This window comes from Bos taurus, chromosome 1 (assembly GCF_002263795.3).
Source record: "Bos taurus isolate L1 Dominette 01449 registration number 42190680 breed Hereford chromosome 1, ARS-UCD2.0, whole genome shotgun sequence".
Taxonomy (NCBI): domain Eukaryota; kingdom Metazoa; phylum Chordata; class Mammalia; order Artiodactyla; family Bovidae; genus Bos; species Bos taurus.
In genome coordinates this window covers 89,599,603-89,622,861 of record NC_037328.1, presented here as the reverse complement: position 1 = coordinate 89,622,861, position 23,259 = coordinate 89,599,603, and positions in this window count along the sequence as shown.

Sequence of the window (23,259 nt, the reverse complement as noted above, 5' to 3'; positions counted from 1 at the left end):
CTGAATACTCATTATGAAGGAATTCCCAGCACACAGTGGTGGTGATCCTGTGGGCTACCACATCCATGGTGACGGAGAGGATGGGCTGGACTCCTCAGTAAGGCGTTGGCAGTCTTCCAGGTGATGTGTGAGGTAGGAAGGTTCTGGGTCATTCTCAGTCACAGGGCTCCTTTGGAATGAAGGAGGGTTCATTAAGCCAGAGTGGGTTAACACCTAGATATGCCATTAAAACCATCTTTTACAACATTTTGGTTCAACTTTTATTCTGCCTTAGCACTTCTCACATTGTTTAAAGTGAGGTCCAGAATAGTTGTATCTTATATGGGTTTAACTTATGCATTTTGAGGAGGTCATGGGAAGAAGGTGAGGGGAGAGAGCAGACCAAAAGGATAAGAAAAAGGGAAAGCAATAGTGACAAGTCTCCTGGAAAAGTGTGTATCTGTCAAAACGGGGAGTGGGTTTACACTGGGATACACGAGTCTCACCCTATGTTAGCTGATGGAGTTTCCTGGGCTTTTGTCATTGGTGGTCTCTCTGTGCTATAAAAGAATCTAGTGTTTAATATTTACTTTTCCACATATTACGAACCTGAATACAGGACTGTGAATTGCTTCACTAAGAAGCCAAAGTATAATCATTTCTAACACTGGAGGAAAACCCAGTTCTTTCTTAAATGATTTTTTTTTCAAATGATATTTCGCATAGCATTTTCGTTTCAGTTTTTGTTGTAGACGCTGGCTCTAGAAAACAACCCCAAGTTAAAGGCGGTTCCGCTGGAATCTACTAGATGCTGAGTGCTTCACAGGCAGGGACCACACCTTATTACCGGCCATGTTTGTGTTCTGTGCTCCTAGCACAGAGGAGTCATAATTAACACTGGCTGATTACTGAGATCATCTCTTCTATAGCTTCAGAATAGCTCTCCCTTCACCCACCTTCCTCTTAGACTCATGATAGTTATTGACCCAAATGACCTTCTATTTGTGCATTGTACTCTGTGCTCTCTGAGCAGGCAATTTGCTCCCTTTAGGTTCATCCACAGGAAATAATTAACCCCTTCCAACCAGTGCCTTAAACGTGTGCAGCTGGATATAATGCTTGCTTTGACCACACCTTCTGCTTCTCTCCTAATTAACTTAGTAAGAATGATAAGGTGCTCTAGAGAGAAGCCTGGTCCTCAGTCTTTCCTTCCAGATGAACTGAGAGGGCAGGAGTTACAAGGAAGAAGGGTAAATTTGGAAGGACTGTGGAGTCTCTACCTCTTTTAGCTCTTCCTGGATCTTCGTTGAAATGAAGCTGTTGTCTGGGGCGTGGAAAAGGTTAACTCACTTTCTCTTCATTCTCCCTCCCCCTAAATGCCAACTGATGGTTGCTGTGGGTGCAGGCTCAGCCTGGGAGAGCTTATGGGGCTCCTGCTTAATTGTTTGGAAGCTAAAAACAGACCTGGAACAGTGAGAAGCAAATTGTTTCCTGGGTGCATGTTCCGTGGAGCTCTGTTTAAATCACGCCAAGCCTCCCCCTATCATTTTTTAAATGAGGTGGGGCTTATGTAATTAAGTAAATAAATGAAAACACAGAAAATCAAGAGGAAGGAAAACTGTTTCTCCTTGCAATACAAATGATTTTCGGACAGCTCATTTACTAATTGCCAGGCAGTCAGTCTCTTTTCAGTCTCTTCTCTCCATTACCAGCTTAGCCCTCGTGCTGTGGGGGGTGGGGCACTGGGTAGGGTACTCTACATGGGCTGATTCAGAGCCCCCTCCATGCCTCCCATCTGCTGCTACTGAGAGCATTGCTCCAGCCTGGCAAGCCATCCGTGGGTGCTGTCACGGGAACTCAGACAGCTGCTGACAAACATCCACCCTGAATTTGACTAGCGCTACAGCTGCGGGAGGGTCTTTGGCTTAGCAGTATCCATCAGAGGTATTTTCAGAGACCAGTGTAATAAAAAAAGGTTCTCGCTGCCGTATTAACAGGCAACCTCTGTGTACCCATGTTTGAGAACCATACTTGGTATCATAATGTACATTGATGGTAGTAACTCAAGTTGTCAGGTCCAGTAAAAGCCGGAAACAGAACAGCATAAAATTTATTGGCTGAATGGTTTTGAAGCAAGACATGCTTCCGGCATCAAAGGAGACGAAATTTATGCTAACAATGAAAACCATTGCAAATCTGGGTTATTAAAACCAATATTATATTTTGTAAAAGCCATATGAACCCAAAAAACGGGCTTTAAGAAGACCAAGTGATTCTAAAGGACGTTAGACAAAAAGAGCAATTTAACTGTAAATTGGCATAATGGTACCAAACCAGGGTTGCTCATTTCCTCTCTATAATTTTTATATGGTGGTTGGGGGATAAATGGTTTTTTACATGGAGGAGAAACAGCAGGCTCAGAGTACATGGAAAATTCAGGTGGTGGTCATAAATATATCTACCACACTTTATTTTAATTGGACAGCCTAATCTCCTCAGGAAATGAAGCAAAAGGTTTGGATTCTTTCAGCTGGTAGATTTTGAGAAGATTTTCCAAAATTCAGTCTTTTATTTTTCTTACTGTTTTTCATGTATCTGTAAAAAACCAACACTGAGCGAATACTCTTGCAGCAGCACCTGCTTTCATGTATATTTATTGTATCAGGTGGAAACCCCTAAGCATAAGAACTCTGTAGGACTAACTAATAAGGATGACTGCAGACCCTGCCACAATGATAAAGCAAAAAGGGGCATTTTGAGTCGGTTTTAATGTATATACCATTCGTTCAAATGGATAAGAATTTTCTCACAACTTTGAAGACATTTCTATAAAATATATATTTTTTTTGCCTTGGGAAAATTTTTAGCAGTAAAAAAATGAAGAAAGAAAGTGGTCAAAAAGAAAAGATAGGTATTTACTTTCCTTCTGCCCCCAGGTATAAATACTCTCTCGAATAAGTTGTGTCTTTTCTTAGATGACAGAAATGAAGATGTAAAAGTCTACCCAATATTAGTTTACTTGAAATTACTATTTCAAAATGAAGAAAATAGAGCAAAGACCCATAGTGAAAAAAAGGTCACCCCCAACAATCAGATTTAAAATCTAGTAGTGAAACTAGGTTCAGTGAAGCATTCAACTAAAATGTTTAGTGCTCAGAATGTCAAAGTATAATTTTCAAAAAACTAAAACATGACTTTCATGCAAATATAGAATAATCACATGCTAAAGATATTATCTAGCTCATTAATTAATGAGAAAGACAGTAAACTCATAAAGCTGCTTCAAAGAACTTGTGAGGAGCTGGTTGTTTGTAGGCAATGTAATAAGGGAATGTTAAGTTAGACTGCTGCATTAGAATTAAACTGTGAGTCATCAACAGTACAAGAAACTGTAACATTTGAGGTTATTTTTCTCTCAAACAGAAAGTATTGCTTCTGTACCAGAAACAGGGCTACAAAGTAACATGTAACTTCATAGAACCTAGGCCTTTAATTGAGATTTTAAATACCAAAATCTCACCATGGTAGATTATTTTAGAAAATTAAGTAATCCCAGACCAAAAAGGCTTGTTAAACACCATTTCAGTGTGACTTTGAAACAATGTGCACTTATCCTCTTGTCCTTGTTTGCAAGTTATGGATGACTTTTCTTAACAAGTGACATAAGGAATTCTCAATTTACCACCTAATCATCTGTTACAGTTTTTTGACAGCAGGATGCTTGGTAAAAATGACATTTTAATCAAGTATCTGTCAACCCTTTGTCACTTCCTTGGTTCTTTCAATATTGGTAGTTGGTGCTTGTATACTTTGCAGCTTATGAATTAAGCTCTCTGAACCTTGCAACTCTTAGCAACCTGGCTTGCTGAGCTGGAAGAACCTTCAGTGACAGTAAGAATTTAACGCTGCAGTGACATGCAAGGATGCTCGAATATTGTGATGTAAGCCACCCCCTATTCCCGTCCTTCTCCCATCACACACACACACACACACACACACACACACACACACACACGCACAGCCTCACTCTGTGGGAGTGATGAGTGTAGATAATTATATGAGCACAGAGGAAGCGTGCCTCCTCCAAGAAGAAGCTAACCCTCCTTTGGGTTTCCTGGTTAGCTCAGTGATGGAGCTACAGGCTCCTTGCCTTGTTGACTATTCCCACTTCTCTGAGAAACCAGAGGTCCCCAGAACAGCTTCACCTGTGATCTTTGTAAAATGTAAATTCAATCATGTCACCCTCATGTTAATGTCAATCAGTGGCTCCCCATTACCCTCAGGATACAGTCCAAATTCCTAACCTGACTTACAAGGTCTGGCCCCTCTTCTCTCCTTCCATCCTCAAACCTCTTCTCTTCTTCTCTTGTACCTTTTCCCTTCTAACATATGAATTTGTTTTAGTTTTTCAAATGTGTCCTGTTCTCATTAACCCCTGTACACAGGCTGTGTTTTCTCTCTGGGTAGTTCATAGTCCTCAGGGCCAGTCTTCAGAAAATCTTGTGAATTTCACCCAAAGGTCATTGTTTGCCCTTTAGCATAATATTCAATACATTTTTTCTTTGAGCTGGAAATATTTGCAAGACAACAGAAGAGAGTTGGTAGATCAGGAAATTACAGGAATGACATAGATGTTGCACGCTAAGATTTTGGCCGGCATCTGATTAAGTCGCTCATGGCCATTTCTGAGAACAACATGGAGGGATATAGATTGGATCATAGTGCTGAGTGAGATTTGTAACACAGAACCTCAAGGAGGCATAAATTGCCAATAGCGTGCTTGAGGGAGGTCTCTGTTATTGCCATTATTTGCAGGCCATTGTTTTCATAAATGTTTTGCCTCAATGGCAGGCTGCTGGGACGAAGTTAATATTAACATGTAAAATATCAACATGAAGATTAGTTAATAAAATGTTCCTGGCATATTGAAATAATGAGTTACATCTAACCAGAAAAATTTTATGTGGATGATCACAATGAAATAGCACAGTGATAGGATAGAGTGGGAACAGGAAAGAGATTTGGAATGAACATTGGTGAGTCTAACTGAAAGTAAATTCCACACGAGTCCCCAGGATGACATGACTTCCAAAAACTGGTAGGATTTCTTGGCTGAATTGATGAAAGCATAGTATTTATATCAATGTGGATTTTAGTGTTGTTTTTTTTTTTTTTTTTCCTGACTTGCTCAATTCAGAGATAGGAATCTATGTTTGGATTCAGGCATTATATTTCAGGATGTTGGAAAACTGGAGTGTGTCCAGAGGAATGTGCATGGGATGGAAAGGTGGCTGAAAACTTTGTGGTGGGAGGGTTGGGGAAAGATAATCTTCATTACTGAGCTTGAAAACAAGAATGGGAATATCATAACTGTTTTCAAGTATTTGGAGGGGTAGTACATGGATGAAGGATTTATTTTATTTGGTGTGGCTCCTGAGGCAAAGCTAAAACCAATGAAGCAAAGTAGTAGTTAGTCAAAGCAGCTTAATATAGATAGCTCCCTACCAATGGAGAGAGCATCACAAAACCAAGCTGTCTTGGGAAGTATGAGCTCCTTGTCACTGAAAATATTCAGAGACCAGACAACCAATGATTTGTTGGAAATGTAATAGGCTTCGCAGTATTTGGGAGAGGCTGTTGAACAATCATGCTTTAATATTTTCCAACTTTTACGTAATGACTGTCTCCTCATTGAGATCTGTATTTTACATAGCACATACACTTAAATATATATAATGGAGCAGGTTTTACAACAGCTGCTTATGTAACTAGTGAGGTATAACCTGAAAAACCCACATTCTGATGAAAAATTGGTGTCACACTGTCTGACTGTGTGGTCTCAGGCAAATCATATCATTTCTCTGAATTCCCATCTTGTGAACTGAAAAATATAGGACTAATATTTTTAGTTGAGATGAAACAACATAAAACATGGATTTGGATTAAAAATGTAAATAACATGTATGGCAAAACCTGTCACAATATTGTGAAGTAATTATCCTCCAATTAAAATAAAGCAAAAAAGCACACAAAAAAGAAAAAAAAATCTATAAGTAATGTTTTGAAATAAGCTAAGAGAAAATGATCAGACAGTGAAGGTCACAGAGATTCAGATGAAGGCTGGATCCTTGGGAGCTGGGTAATAACAGCAGTTAATTCAGTGTTTGCTATGTGCCAGGTACTGTTCAAAGTGCTGCTACATGCATTAGCTCATTTTATCCTTGCCAGAACCCCATGAGGAAACCTAGCCACAGAGGAGGTAAGTGACTTCCAAGGTCCCATGGCGATAGCCAAGTCAGGAAATGAACCCAGGCAGTCTGTCTCCAGAGTCTGTACACTTATTTTCTTTACTGACTGTGAAGAAGATGTCACAGCTGAGCAGTGTTTGACCCACCATGTGGTTGCAGTTGAGGCCAAAGTCAATCCTACTGAAAGTTCTGGAGTTGAGATGGCCCTTCAGAACTGTCCCAACTTTTGAGAATGGGGGTTGGTACATCAACCCGAGATTACACCTGGGACCACCAGTAGCTGATGACTGGCTGATAGGCCTGGACTGGAGGACAGTGTCCAGTGAGGAAGGCAGCTGGAGGGTATAGCAGCCGATACTCTCAGCACCTAGGGAACTGGTCGGTGCACGGTTGAAGAGGGGTCTTAGCAGAGCATCACAGAATCTACTAGACCCAGTGCAGATCAGGGTGTTGACAGTGATGGTGAAGATGATGACGATGATTGTTCACCAAGGCTTTCCAATGTGACAGACTCTAAGTACTGAGTTGGCCAAGAAGTTCGTTTTGGTTTTTTCCAGAGATCTAAAACCTGAACAAACTTTTTTGGCTAACTCAATATTTTATTCATACTACCTCAATTAATCCTCATAGTGCTCCTGTGTAGAAGGTGCTTCTATTAATCTTTTGCAGTAAAGAAACTGAAGCACAAAAAGATTTGGTAACTGGAGCAACAGCCATTTAATGGCAAAATGGGGATTTTTTTATTTTTAAAGAAAGCACCTATTTTTAAATTTACATCCAGTCAAATTCACTCTCTTTGTTATTGTTCAGTCATGTCCAACTCTTTGTGATCCCATGGACTGCAGCATGCCAGGCTTCCCTGTCCTTCACTATCTCCTGGAGCTGGCTCAAACTCACTTACATTAAGTTGGTGGTGCCATCCAACCATCTTATCCTCTGTCAACCCCTTCTCCTCCTGACCTCTTTGGCAGCATCAGGGTCTTTTTCACTGAGTTGGCTTTTCACATCAGGTGGCCAAAGTATTAGAAGTTAGCTTCAGCATCAGTCCTTCCAGTGAATATTCGGGGTTGATTTCTTTTAGGATTGATGGTTTGATCTCCTTGCTGTCCAAGGGACTCTCAATAGTCTTCTCCAGCATCACAATTCAAAAGAATCAATTCTTTGGCATTCAGCTTTCTTCATGGTCCAACTCTCAAATCCGTACATGACTCCACTTTCTTTGACATACATTTATATGAGTTTTGACAAATGACAAGGGACTTGTGGATGTAGAATTTTCCCATCCCCACTGCAAATTCTCCAGACCCTTTCTAGTCAACCTGTACTCTTGCATTCAGGTCTAGCAACCACTGATCTGTTTTGCTCTTATAAACTTGCCTTTTCCAAAATATCATTTAGATGGAATAATCACACAGTATATAGGGCTTACCAGGTGGTGCTAGTGGTAAAGAATCTACCTGCCAATGCAGGAGATGTAAGAGATGTGGGTTTGATCTTTGGGTTGGGAAGATCCGCTGGAGAAGGTCATGGAATTATACCCACTCCAGTATTCTTGCCTGGAGAACCCATGGACAGAGGACTCTGGAGGGCTACAGTCCATAGGGTCACAGAGAGTTGCACACAACTGAAGTGACTTAGCACACATGGTATATAGTCTTTTGTATTTGACTTCTTTCACTTGTTGTAATTGATGCATTTGGGATTCACACATGTTATTGTGTATATCAGTGCAGAGTTGGAATTAGAAGTCACATCCCTAACTCCAGAGCTCATGCTCTAACCACTGTGTCTCTATGCTTCCCCAGGGCAAGTCCAGTGAGTTGACATGTGATAGTGCCTCTTCTGGAGTAGACACAATTATTAATTAGTTTCTAACTCTCCTTTTAGTAACTCTGTTAGAAATTGCTCTGGATTATTCATTTATAACAAAATGTTGCAATGAGAAAAACCATGCAGTGGTCTTTGGCGGAATTAATTAATCACTATAGTTTCTTATGATCTTCAGTTGGTTGCCCATTACTAACTTTGTTTATAAGTTTACCATGATTTTTCCAGTGTTGAGAAAGAAGATAATTTAGATTTATGGTGTGTCTCTGATCCTGCCATGTGCTGTTAATAAATTTGTTGAGGAGTATCTGTTCTTTGGTGCCACACTCCCCAAAAAAGATGTGAGTGTTATAAGTCCACAAGCTTGAATATGCAAAGCCAAAACTTTTCTTTATATCTGAAATTTACCCTGGAATCTCTTACTCTGCTTTTAATTGAAAACTTTCTGTTGTCACTTCGACAACATTCCCTTCTAGTTTAAATCTTTGTTTCTTTTGGTTTAATATTCGGTCTAATCAGAATTTTCCTCCCTTTCTTTCTGCTTTCCCTTAGTCGCTGGCAGATTATTATGGCATAGGAGAAAGGTCATCAGGTTTTCTGTCTTCCTCTGATGACTCTGGTCCTCTAAGTGGAGTCTCCTTCCATTTGCTCTTTGGTCTCCCAAAGAACTACACTCTATAAACTCCTTGTGGCAAATGCAGTGAATTTAGATGTGATGTTGCCTCTTCTGGTGTGGATACGAACACTATTTAGTTTCTAACTCTCCTATTAGTGACTCTAGTAGAATTTGTTATGGATATTTCATTTGTAACAAATGCCGGGTTTATGCCGTCTGTATCCTTTACCCCAGAACCATGAGTCATCACCTCCCTCAGCCACTTCTATAACTCATTTTTTTGGTAGTGTGGGGGTGGGGGTGTCCCTCCTCTGAAACTCCCGGCTGTTTTCCATGTACTGCCCTGTGGAAGACATTACTTTGGGGACTGACCGGGGGGGTCTGCCGTGTGTTTTCTCCCTTCAGCCCTGGGAAACTTACAGTCCATGTTGGACACAGGGCTTTTCTGTGAGCTAAGTGTCTGAAACACATTGTGGGAAGCCAGGAAATCTCAAAGCCTCTTCTGCTCTGAGATCCCTGCTCTCACCTGTGACTTCTGGTGTGGACACAACTGTGGTTCCCAAATGTCAATCCGGAGAGAGGGCAGTGTGCCCAGTGAGTCTTCAGGTCCTCTGGCACATGAGCCTCTCAGACTTTTAGCTCCTCCCCAAGTGGTCCCAATACTGCTCTTTGGCTGTCTGGTTCCCTGCTCAAGTTTTCCCATTTTATAAATGCTTGTTCTGAGTCTTACAGGATTTGACTTTTGATAGTCAAAAGATAAATCTTCAGAATCTCCAGAAGTTTTGTTTGTGTATTTGTTTGCCTTGGGTGCCTGCCTCTGCTAATTTCATGAATGAACTTTGGAAAAAAGTACCCTATTTTCCCAATGCAGCCCCGCTTACCCACTATAGACTACTGGGATGGGGTGGGAGGGTGGAAGAAAGGATTCTGAGAAGAAATTTACAAATGTTGCCATTATCTTGGGTAGGAGAGGACCTGGAAAGGTGGTTAGCACTGGCATTGGGGTAGAGGTGGGGTGGTGGTGGTGACTGTTGGTGGTGGAGCTTGACAGGCCTCCCCATGTGATTCTGACATAGCCCTAAGGACCTCATTTTCTATCAGTGCTTACAAATATCTTTCATTGTGTGATACATTCTTGTATCAAGTTGATCAAAGGTTGTTGCTCCCTATACTTCTGGGCACTCATTTTTCCTTCTATCCTTAATGAATACAAGGACCATATTTGTCTTGCTCAGCATGAATTTTCCAAATTTAGCAGTGAGTCATGTGGTAGGTACTCTGAACATTCTTATTGTGGATGGTGAGAATGACAACTAGCTTTGGCTTTGGGAAAAAAATTGTATCCAAGACAATTAAGGAAGTGATGCTATTATGATTTGGAAGGAAAGACAATTATGGGTTAGGAAGAGGGAAGGGGAAAGGGGGAAATGATTTCTACTTAGAGAGGCTCATATTTTGAAACCCAGGATGGCCCAGAGTGTTAAATTATGTTTCCTTGGGACTGAGAAGTTTCTAAGGTCTAATGTCTAGAACTCTGCCTCTGCTTTCCCCTCTCAGTCCCTCTGCAATAAGACGGAGTCCTGTGTGGGCACTGGGCTGTCCAGTCCAAGCATCAGCAGTGATCATCTGCCGTCCAACTGGAGATTAGATTGGGTCTATGGAATAGCCTTCCTCGAGCCAGGGGCCAGCTTCCCCAAAGGAGTCTCCTCTACAGAGGCCATGGACCCCAGCCTAGTGTCACCCAAATCACCTCACAGAGAGAAAGCACAAAAGAGGGAAACAATCCTAAATAAGAAGGTTGTTTTCCCAAGTAAAGAGGCATTTTTTCTCTCATGATTTCTCTCATTGTTTCTTACTCTTAAAAGTAATAATAATCATGGAACTGAAATGTCTGCTTGGTCAACTTCAGATTGGTTATATGACTCTTTTTTGTTGTTGTTATATGACATTTTAGGCTACTTTCTACACCAGAGGAATAAAGAGAAATTCAGTGCAAATTCTTTTAAATTCTGTAGCACTCTTCGTACATTTTTCTCTACATCTCAGTTTTTGAAAGCAGTTCGATGGTGACTTATTGGCTATAGTATCGTAACAACCCTATGTCAGATTTTTGCATTTCCTTACAAAAGACATCTTGTGTAATTGATTTTCCAGTCAGGAAGTAGTACGTCATAAGCCACTAGTCAATGCCAAATTAGACAAAAAAAAAAAATAATAATAATAAAGAAAAAGAAAATTTGGTCTAGTTTTTACATGTTTTATCTACTTGAGATATTTAAGTATGTTATTCTTTTTTTCTTTTTGATTACATAAGCAAAGATATTTTGCAGTCTGCCATTTTATTTATTTACAACAAAGTTGTTGAAACTAATCTTTTTCTTTTATGGTTGTGTGGGAAAGATGTGCTACTCTTTAAGATCATTGAAGCTTAAAATATTAGCTTGTAACTTTGTTGATGAGTTGCAGTAGTTTGGTAAAAACCTTTGTGAATATTAAAAATTCAAGAAAGTATGGTTAACAATATGTTTCCATCATAATAAAATACAGATGTGAAATTAATGATATTCTAATTTGGAGCTTAATTTGATGGAAAGCACAGAGTAACAACATATTGTCACCCTGCTTATTTAACTTATATGCAGAGTACATCATGAGAAATGCTGGCTGGAAGAAGCACAAGCTGGAATCAAGATTGCCAGGAGAAATATCAATAACCTCAGATATGCAGATGACACCACCCTTATGGCAGAAAGTGAAGAGGAACTAAAAAGCCTCTTGATGAAAGTGAAAGTGGAGAGTGAAAAAGTTGGCTTAAAGCTCAACATTCAGAAAACTAAGATCATGGCATCTGGGCCCATCACTTCATGGGAAATACATGGGAAATAGTGGAAACAGTGTCAGATTTTATTTTTTTGCGCTCCAAAATCACTGCAGATGGTGATTGCAGCCATGAAATTAAAAGACATTTACTCCTTGGAAGGAAAGTTATGACCAACCTAGATAGCATATTCAAAAGCAGAGACATTATTTTGCCAACCAAGGTTCGTCTAGTCAAGGCTATGGTTTTTCCAGTGGTCATGTATGGATGTGAGAGTTGGACTGTGAAGAAAGCTGAGCACTGAAGAATTGATGCTTTTGAACTGTGGTGTTGGAGAGGACTCTTGAGAGTCCCCTGGACTACAAGGAGATCCAACCAGTCCATTCTAAAGGAGATCAGCCCTGGGATTTCTTTGGAAGGAATGATGCTAAAGCTGAAATTCCAATACTTTGGCCACCACATGCGAAGAGTTGACTCTATGGAAAAGACCCTGATGCTGGGATTGGGGGCAGGAGGGGAAGGGGATGACAGAGGATGAGATGGCTGGATGGCATCACTGACTCGATGGATGTGAGTCTGAGTGAACTCTGGGAGTTGGTAATGGACAGGGAGGCCTGGTGTGCTCAATTCATGGGGTCGCAAAGAGTCGGACATGACTGAGCGACTGAACTGAACTGAACTGAACTGAACACAGTCAAACCTTCTCAAATGTTTGTTGAATTCTAATTCTGAGCAAGGCTAAACTCTAGAGAATGAAACAGTTAACCAGGTCCATTTCCTGCCCTCAGTGAATGTATTATTTAAAGAGAGGATAAGATAGAAAGGCAACTCTCATCAGAAGCAAGGTGGGAAATGGCACATAACATAAGGGATTCGGAAAAGGCATGCACCACTTCTAGCAAGAGATAAAAGAAGACTCTGGGAGGAGCTGGTGGCCTTCAAGTTATTTCTGGAAGAATGATACGTGAAGGGAATCCTTCTGGAGAACAGTGTGTGAAGTACATGTAGTTTAAAGACCACTTGTATTTCACGTTTTTATGGAGTAAAAGACACTTTAAAGCTTGGCCTAGGGACTTAACCAGAGATAAATGCACTCTGGCTACAGAATCCCCCTGGACATCTTGTGCCATTTTGACCTGAGGGTACTCACGCTTGCTGATCCCTCTGCCTGGGATTATTGTGGTTTAGTTGCTAAGTTGTGTTTGACTCTTTTGTGATACCGTGGATGGTAGCCGGCCAGACTCCTCTGTTCATGGGATTTTCCAGGCAAGAATACCGAACTGGGTTGCAATTTCTTTCTCCAGGGGATCTTCCTGAGCAAGGGATCAAACCCACCTCTCCTGCATTGGCAGGTGAATTCTTTACCACTGAGCCACCAGGGAAGCGTGACTCTGCTATACTCATTTCCATATAATATACTATATCATTCTCATGGATATTAATTTACCTGTTGTCCCTCACTAAAGCGTATGCTCAGAAAGGCATGGATATTTTGTTTCTTACCCCTAAAACCTGTAACAGTGCTTGGTGCATAGAGTGCATTCAGTAGATATTTATAGCACCATTGAGTGAAAGAACAAATGTAAGAGAAATACAGTGGTTCCAAACAGTTCACTTTGAAACAATTATTTTAGATGGCAACACAGTTCTAAGGTGAGGATGCATGTTCTTTGCAGGTGGCAGGCAGCTTTTGTCTGATGGCAGCTGTGATCACCTGTGTAACCGCGGGTAAGTCACCTGACCCTGTCGTGTCTCAGTTTCTGCATTTGTAAAGTAGGACAACTAAGTCCCTGCCTCATAGTATTATTGAGTTATTATTTTACATGTGTCTGGTATAGAGCAGTTGCTATAGAAGTGTTTGCTATGATTATTTACTTTTTAATGGACTTGAGTTTGACTCGTCTATCCAGTATGTCTTGAAAGACTCTGAGGACAAACCAGATACTTTGGGCTTTTCTTCAAACATTTTCACTATTTCCTTCTGCATGGACTATGCAGGCTTTTACCCAAACACTTGTCTTTAAGCCTCCCCACCTTTAGCACCTCACTCTGATCGGGTAAATTTTTCTCATCTTAAATTCCCTCATCTTCTTTGTGCCCACACTTTTGGGCATGGAGTATGTGCTCAGCATGCCTCTCTGTTCATCATTGTCTTCTTTGGCTCTGATATTTCTCCTTGCCTTTCTGTTCCAAGGTATAATCTATTCCTTTGTTCTTCATTGCACCAAATAGAACTGAATTTCATCATTCTGCAACACCCAGTCATTGCCATATGCCTTTCTGTCCCTGACCATGAAATCTATTCTTTATTCTTTATCTGTCATGCAAACAGACAAAATGAGAAACAAAAGCCATGCGTAAATGTTTTTAATTGCCATTTTATCTGCTTAAACGGATGATGAGAAAATGCCGCTCTCTTCTTATTCAAAGTTTTGCTTTATTTGGCCTCTCCCTACTTTCATTTTCTCAATTTAAACCTAAGAATCTAATAGAACCTCAACTGTTTCTTTTAGATGTTGAAATTAAGTGTTTTTATGAAGTTGAGTTTCTGACTATCAGTGTGTCCAGTGGCTCTTGAGCAACACTTCAAGATTTGTCTCTTTCCCATTCCAGAACCTGGAGGTCAAGGAGAACAGGTCCACAGAGGCTCAACTTCCAGGTCAGGTCCTTCTGGTATGGGGAACTGGATGCATCCCCATGACCTTCCTACCCTGGCCACTGGGGAGCTCAAGGCTGCTGCCCACAGTTTCTGTACTTCAGAGAGTGCAGAAAAGCTGCCTCTAGGTAAGAAGTGGGTCCTGTCAGTAGCAGGGACTCATTTTAGGTACTTAACAAAATGGAAAAAAAATGTTAAACCAATATTATTTTCATATAAAAGACCCTCCTTTTTGCTGTGATGCATTCTTGGGTTCAGCAGCCAAAAGTGGAAAAGTGAAAAATGGGCTATCTTTTCTCTTATAGACTATGTTCACTCCGTAGCTGACAGTAAGTTAAAAATACTTGGCTGGTGAGAAAGGTGAGAAATGGATGATTCAGTCCTTCCAAATTAAGAACCTGCTGCTGAAATGGAAGGCTGGTCAGATCCAGTGTTGCAAGATGTTGTTTTCAGGTTCTTTCCTACGAGGCAAAATTCAAAGTAGTGAGAAGCAGTTCCTGTCTGTATCGAGACATCAAAACCTTTGTAAAAGTGACAAAAAATGTCAATGTGATATTTTTGTAGAAAGAATTTAACTTCCTCATAATTAGAAACACTAGGGAGAACACATAACATGGGAGTTCTTGTGGCTAACTTGGGCCCTGTTTGCTTAACACTTTCCTCTCATCGGGTGCTTTATCTCATTTTAGATGCTACGTAAGACGTGTCTGTGACCCTGGCCTGTTTGCCTTCCCACAGGCGGCTTATTTTTTTGCTCCTGTTCAGGCAAAGTGTTCATTGTGCTTATGAATACCTCCTCACTTTTCTTAATGCATTGTTTCAAACAGTTCTCCTTGGCATTCAGAGGTGAATTTTGACTTCGTGTTTTTCTAATGCTGACACATCAGGCTCCATTGGGTTGAGAGCTCCTACTTTTTGACTATTAACTTCTATTTCCTCACCTCTTCTATTGTCCTTTTTGCCAAAACCAACTTCCGTTTTATTTTTTTAAATGAATGTTTATTTTAGAGTTATTTTAGAAAAATACAGAAAAAACAGAAATATGGTCCAGGGAGTTTCCATGGCCCAGTTTCCCCTGTTGTTAGAATGTGACATTACTATGGCATACTTGAACCCATGTTGATATGTTACTTTTAACTAAAGTCCATACTGTGACCTTAGTTTTTTCTTAATGTCATTCTCCCATTCCAGAATCCCCTCCAGGACACCACATTACGTTCAGAAATCATGTTTCTGTAGGCTCCTTTGATTGTGACAGTTTTTTTTTTGGTTTTGTTTTTAAAAAAAAGCTCTTCTTGTTTTTGAAGATCCTGACACTTTTGGAAAGTCCTACTAGGGATTTCGTAGAATATCCCTCAATTGGGATGTATTTGTTTTCCTCATGAGTAGACTAGGTTATGAGTTTTATGCAAAAATAAAAACAAAACAAACAAGAAAAACACACAGAGAAATAATACACTGTACTCATTACATCTTACCAAGGGTCCATGGTGTGAATGTGACTTATCACTGGTGTTCGCCTTAATTAACTGATGGAGGTAGTGTTTGCCAGATCTCTCCACTGTAAAGTTTTTCTCCCCACCCCAACCTCCCTTCTTTCACAGTATATACTCTTCCTTCCTTTGGAAAGAAGTTACTGTGCACAACTCATACTTAAGGAGTGAATGGGGAATTATGCTCAGCCTCCTTAAGGGTAAAGTATCTATGGAAATTATTTGAAATTCTTCTGCAAGGGAGATTGGTCTATTTTCCTCCATTCATTCACTATTTAATATTTTAAAATTTAATATCAGTATGTATACATGATTATACATTTTGTATTTTTGGTTATAGTCCAACACTACTATATTTTGTTGCTCAAATGGGGAACCAACTTTATCTTTAAAGAATAATTTGTTAGTACCCCTCCCTTAACATTCTTGATTATTTTAAGCTGGATGGTATGGTTTAGAGTTTAAACCATATCAACTCAGTTCTAGACAGCTGTTTACAAGGTTTCCTTTCAGGTCCTTCCCTTCTTTTCTCTTCCATAATCTTAGCCATTTATAAAAATTCTTTATGTATAGAACCCTGCTATGGAAAAGCTTCAAGTTTTAGAAAGCTGCACAAGCTCCTTGAATAACCACCTACCCTCAACTCCATTTTGCCAATTTAGTTAGTTTTCATCACGTCTTCAATGCAGCATCTTTAACACTGGCACTCAATAGAAATGAAATGGTAATTAATACCAGGCATAAAATATTCTCAGTTGAGAAAATATTGCATAGAAACAAGAGACATAAAGGTATGACAGTTATTTTCTTTCATAGCTGGTTCATTTTGAACTTTCTAGATACAAAAGATAGAACATCATGTTGTCCAAAATATAATGAAAATCTATTTCCAGAAGTCTTTTTAAGGGCAAAGGGACATTTTCAGCCCATAAATCTGTTGCCTGATGTAGATTTTTTCTTTATTATATTTTTCAAGTTCATCTTGTGCCAAAAATGCCTGTGTGACCCCATGTGATTGAGATTCTGAATTTTCACTTTCCTACCACACCCAACCAGTTGGTTCCTTTGCCTGAGTAAGGGATGACTTGTAATTATTTGACTAAAATGTTCCATCTATTATAATGGTCTTCCCTTTTGAGTTACCAGACACACATGCCATTCCAGTTATTAGAAATGGAGGTCAGAAAATCTGTACTTCCTCCCTAGACAAAGTTACCCTTTTAAATGTTATTCCCTAGTTGTCTGGAATCCAGCATTCTTTAGGAACAATTTCCACCTTGTTCTACGGCAGTCACTGGAATACTTTGCCCGAGAAAGAAATGACTCTTGTTTCATCCTGGCTACCTTATGGTGGGTCTCCTCAGTATCTGTGATGCATGGTATTTGCAAAACCAGACCACTTTCCTATGACTCCATGGGGCTTCCCAGTTTATTACTGCTCTGACCTAGCCCTTCCAATGTTAAACGATGGTGTATGACACATTTACGTGCTCTGCAGTGTTGATCGTTTTTCAAAGTTCCATGGCTCATTTCACAAAGAAATTGAAAGTGACAGACTAGTAGGTATTTTCTTTGGGGCCCATTTATGTAAATGTTTTCAGATTGCTATCTGATTACTCACTTTTGAGTCCAGGAGTGTGTAGAGTACACAAACATACAGCTGATTGTGTAGTGTCAGAGTTAGCACTAGGGAAATGGGGCTGGTGCTTGCAAAGGTGCGACCTTCTCAGTGTGGGAGGCTGACTGCCTAACACAGCAGACAACACTCATGTTAGAGGCTTATATGTGCTTGATCTCTTAGTCTCAGGGCAAGAGATCTTGGAGAAAGACTTTGGGTTTGGGGATCTATTGTTCTGACCTCCAGTTCTGGCTTTGCCTCCAACTGGTTTTGAAATCAATGACAAGCCACTTAAACTCTCTAGACCACTGCTGCCTTTATTGCAACTAAGCAGATTAGACTAAGACACTTTTAGCGCTAAGGTCCTATGATCCTTTAAAAGATTTAAAAAAATGTTCACATAGGTGCCTTATTTGCCAGATTAACATAGGATTGAATTTTGTGGATATTAAAAAATAAATAAATAAAGATAGGTTTAACCATCTCTCTGTTACTGAAAACACAAGCAAGATAAAAGAATAAAATGGCTTTGAGTGCATTCCTTCCACACAGGTTTGTTGCATGCACGGTACTAAGAATACAATAGTGAATAATACAGAGTTCCTGCCCTCAAACGTCATAAAGTTTAGACATGAAACATGTCAGCCCTTCCCCCTCTTCTCTATACTCCTACCCTCTCCTGAAGGAAACCTAGACCTGGCATCAAATCTCTGGTTGGCTTTTTCCAAAAGCTCCAATATCCCAGGGTTGCAGATGGGTGGGGCTTTAGGAGCTAAAGTGAACAAGAGATTTGAACTGTGGTGCTGGAGAAGACTCTTGAAGAGTTTCTTGGATAGCAAGGAGATCAAACCAGTCAATCCTAAAGGAAATCAACTCTGAATATTCATTGGAAGGACTGATGCTGAAGTTGAAGCTCTAATACTTTGGCCATCTGATGAGAAGGGCCAACTCATTGGAAAAGACCCTGATGCTAAAAAAGATGGAGGGTAGGAGGAGAAGGGGATGACAAAGGATGAGATGGTTGGATGGCATCATTGACTCAATGGACATGATTTTGAGCAAACTTCGGGAGATAGTGAAGGACAGGGAAGCCTGGCGTGCTGCAGTCTATGGGGCTGCAGAGTCGGACATGACTGAATGACTGAACAATAATAACCTAAAAGTGACGGTTCCTCTCGTCTCAGCATTGTCAGGTTTGTGGACGATATATCATTATCCATCCCATTTCTTACCTAGCTCCCAAGCTGTTAGCATATACAGTGCCTTTTTGCAGATAAGGAAATGTATCCCCTCTAGACAAACTGCAGATATGTGGCTCTTCTGTGGACCAGGTAGGGAAAGGTCCCCTTCCTACAGACTAATTGAGCCTCTCGGGGGTACATTGTGCCTTGAGCACCATCTCAGCCCCCTGCCCGGCCCCTCAGAGGATGCCCCACAGAACCTACACCACTGCCCCGTGCAGCCTTGCCAGCAATCCCCTAAGAGCCTCCCTTAGGACGACGCTGCTCCACAGACATTTACCAGGAAGGATGTGCTCTCTTGAAGTTGCTATCCTAACAGCACCAGGCGGTTAAGACTGTGTCTATTTCTTCATGTTTAAAATACGGCACCATATGTGTGAGTTGCCTCAGGGTTTGGGTGACAAGGCATTCTATTTTTGTCAGATTGTTCTGGTTTTTACTCCTTTTTTTCCCCACAGTGTCCTGAGAAGTCCTTCTGAGTAGCAATGTGTCCCCTTTGAAAAATCAAACCATGCCTGGAGGATCATAGCCCTTGAAATGAGACTAGTGGAATGTTTAGAACCCAGCAGCTGATGGCTCTCTGAAAGCCTGATTCTCTACCATAAGCATTTTGTTTTAATTGGTCTGTGAGTTTAGGCTGATGTGACTAAGTGATCAATCAGGTTTGAATTATGAGATATTAAAAAATGGGATTAGAGAAGAAAAAAAAGCATTTGGCAGATTGACCACAGGACAGGAGAGCTGAAACGTCTTCATCTAACCATTGGATACTTGCTTTTTATTTTTTTCTCTATCCCTTGAATGCTAAGTCATAACAAAACCTACTTAGATGTACTTCCTTGCTCATGTTTCATTGGAATTCAATTTGCAATTCCCCTTCTGTTTTGATCCAGAGTTCTTTTCTTTCTATCAAACACAGTAAGCCAGAAATTCTGCCTGACATGAAACATTCAAGAACCAATGAATGCCTGCTATCTAGAAAAGTGAAATGAAACTATTGAGCTCTTGCTACCTATAGACAGTGTTAATATAGTCTTTGGAAAAAACAAAACACAAAACATGAGTTTTAACACTGATAGGTAACATTAGTTCCATTTAAACATTAGCTACTCTGTTCCTATTTGTACAGTTAAATGGGAGGTTGGCCAAGGAGGGCATTTCAGCATGTGGATTTTTGCCCCCTTCTTTTTGAATGGTTATTAGTGGGAGGAAGTCCTTGGGTCATCTCAGGCCGGTAACTGAAATTGCTTGAGACAGACATTCTTCCAGGGTCTGGAAAGGTTAGGAATTGGGTAAAGTTATCAAGCTTGGCTGGTTTTCCAGTTGACTGGCTGTGTCTGAGGTAAATATGGGTGCTCTGCAAAATGTGAAGTCCTGCCACTCATTTACAAAGATCTAGGAGCTTGGTTTTGTTTTTTAAAAGGTTGATTTTGTTTCTGAACTTTGGTCAAACATATAAAATGAGTATGAATTGGCTCCTCAACTCTGGGAGCAGGAAGTATTGTATTTCTTCATGTTCAAATAAATTTGGCTGTGTTCCCTCCTGACCCAGCAAGGATGTTGAGAATTTAATCTCATCTGTTTTTGCCTTGCAACTTCTTTTGGTCATTTGAGTAATTTGAGGGTCTTATATGTTCCAGAAAACTTGAGGAAGGGCCTCTGGTCTGGCTGCTGAAGTGGCTAATTGAAAAACATAGGTTTGGTGGTACAGTGTACATGTGAAACTTGGCCACTAGATCTTTAGTCTCTGCCGAGTTGCAGGGCCCAGATTTTAGATCTAGTCTTCATGTTACCTCAGTAGCACCCACACATTGCCTGGGCATCGAGTCCACTGGGATAGAGTCATGTCTTTCAGAAACTTCTGGACTTTTCCCATCTTGAATGATTCAGTTGTTTACTTTGAAAACCTAAACATCTGAAACTCTCTTCCTTGGGTTGACATCTAGGTTACAAATCCTTGCTTTTCCCTTGAGACGAAGATTAAGGAAAAGTAGCTCTCATTCTTTCACATTAGACTCACAAGCAAAGTTAAATTCCAAATCCATATTCTCTGCCATATTTCCTTTCTTAGGTTTTTTTTTTTTTCCTATATTCTTGAATCACTGAGTAAGCTGCTAGCATACATAGTTAAGTGTTAGATCATCAGGAAATAGTCTCTGATGCCTGTGATAATGTTGTTGTTGTCGTGTGTTTTTTCTTTCTTTTTTCATAGGGGAAAGTATGAAGTCATCTTTCTCATTGCTCTCCTCTTGAAGTCCAAGAGCAAAGTACTTCTAAAGAGCAGGGTTTGTGGTTCACATGGAATGTAAATAGCTCAAATGGCCCCACTTCCAAGAAGCCTTCTTTAACCCTAAGGCTGAATGAAGGAAGTGTATTCTGTTTTCTACTGTATTCCCAGCAATACTTTGAGCATTCTTTTAAAATAAATTTATCGCACATACTCCCCCACTCTAGGGAGAGCTCTGATTTCTCTTCTCATTCATTCCAAGAAAAAAGGTCAATACCAAGGACTGTATTGGACCAAGTTCCTTTTCAAGAGGGGGTGGTGTAAATTTCGATTTGAATAGAGAAGATAGAAGACTCTTTATACTTTGTGTGACCTCTGGTCTGTTTAATGTCTTTGCTTTAGAGCCATGCTTTAGGTCCTATCTTGATTCATTAATTTATTTACTCCCTTAACAAACTTTCTTTAGGGCGCTATGCTTCAGACGTTGTCTAGACCTTGGGAATAGTGCAGAGATAATTCAGCCAATATTCTATCCTCCTTGCCTATATTTTAGTGGACTGTCTCTCTTGGAATTGACATGGTACAGTGAGATTGCCTTGGGCCTGCCTGAGTCTTAGGGTACCCCAAGAAGGCTAACTGGGAAGCTGGATTGTTTATTCAGAAAAGTAGTCATTATCCATATTTTTGCTTTTATAGGCTATACTCAGAGAGTCTTGCCTGATGGTTCAGATGGTAAAGAATCTGTCTGTAATGCAGGAGACCTGGGTTTAATCTCTGGGTTGGGAAGATCCCCTGGAGAAGGGAATGGCTATTCACTTCAGTGTTCTTGCCTGGAGAATTCCACGGACAGAGGAACCTGGCAGTCTATAGTTCATGAGGTCGCAAAGAGTCGGACTATCATCACTTACTCACAAGAGCTTATAGCTCAGTAGTTGTCTGTCTTGGCCCACCTTTGTTTTGAGCAGTAAGTATAGAGCATCTGCCATGTGCATGGGGATCAATCTTGAAATTGATAAAATCCCTGAGTCATGAAGACCATGTACATTTACACAGCTAGCACATTTCTGTGATCATATCTCCCCTGGAAACCCCAAGGTCCTGGATCTGCAGAAGGAAGCCAATTCCTGATCTAGAATCCATCACCCTCTTTTTCCAGACCATTTTAGAGCCCAAACTACTAACAATGAAAAATAACATTGCTTCCATCATTCGCTCACTGTGTTATCTGCCTAACTAGATTCTAGTGGGCAGACACCTTGTCTTGACTCTGGTATCCTGGGCACATTTAGCAAGATACGTTATTCATTGTGGACTGAATGAATGCAGAGATACATGCAGGGGAAAACAGAATGGTGCTGAAATTGTTCTCTTCTGCATTTTAAATGGCTCTCAATTTGTTCTTAACTAAATGATAATTTTGAATTTAGGAAAATATTTGGCTGTGGGGAAAATAGATGAATAAATATTGAAACATTTTGTTTATTCAAGGTGCTGGGCTAGGAACTGTGGATTACAAAACAATGAGCTGACCTAGATTTGGGGTTTAATGTGTATGGCAGGGCAGATGAGTCACATGCAAACAATGAGATTTAATTAAGATTATTTATATATTTATTTTTGAAACGTGTTTTTTTTAAGCATCACAGTAGTGGTCACTGCTTTACCTATGGTTGTGAGTGCAGATGAAGTTTGAGATTTGCAGTTGTTTGAAAAGAGACACTTGCGTCCTTCATGAGAACTAAAAGTCAACCAGATGGCAGGAATATACAATGTTTGGGTGAGAGTTGAAGGATGGAAGCAAAGCTTGGGTCCTGTTTTCTTCTCTCTCTCTCTTTTTTAAAATTTTCTTTTTCTGTTTTTCAGCTGAGCCAGGCAGCATGCATAATCTTAGTTTTCCAACCAGGGATCAAACCTGTGCCCCCTACAGTGGAAGCCAGAGTCCTAATCCCTGGACCACCAGGGAAGTCCTTTGTTTTCCTCTCTGCTCAGTACCTTGGATGATCTGGTTTCAGAGGAACCCAAAGAGAACTTAGCTTGTTTTCTCTTATCTTTCCCTCCCCTGCTGTGTTCTTGTGTATCAGTCGCTCAGTTGTGTCTAACTCGTTGTGACCCCATGGACTGCAGCCTGCCAGGCCCCTCTGTCCATGGCATTCTCCAGGCAAGATTACTGGAGTGGATTGCCATTTCCTACTCCAGGGATCTTCCCAGCCCAGGGATTGAACCCAGGTTTCCTACACTGCAGGTGAATTCTTTACTGTCTAATCCACCAAGGAAGCCCTCCTTGTTCTTAAAAGAGTCTATTTTTGTTTCCCTAGTTAGAATGTTTGTACTCTGTTATTTTGTATACATTTTCATTCTGATTTGGGTTGCCTAATTCTAGTATTTTACCTATATTCTGTACAATGTCCTCTATTGCTTTCAAACTTGTCTTTATGGTAGTATTTCTCTGATTTGTACAATTTCCTGTTATTTAAAATACCGCATGTTAGGTCATTGCCTTGAATTTCATCATCTAGAAATTGTCTCTGGTTAAAGC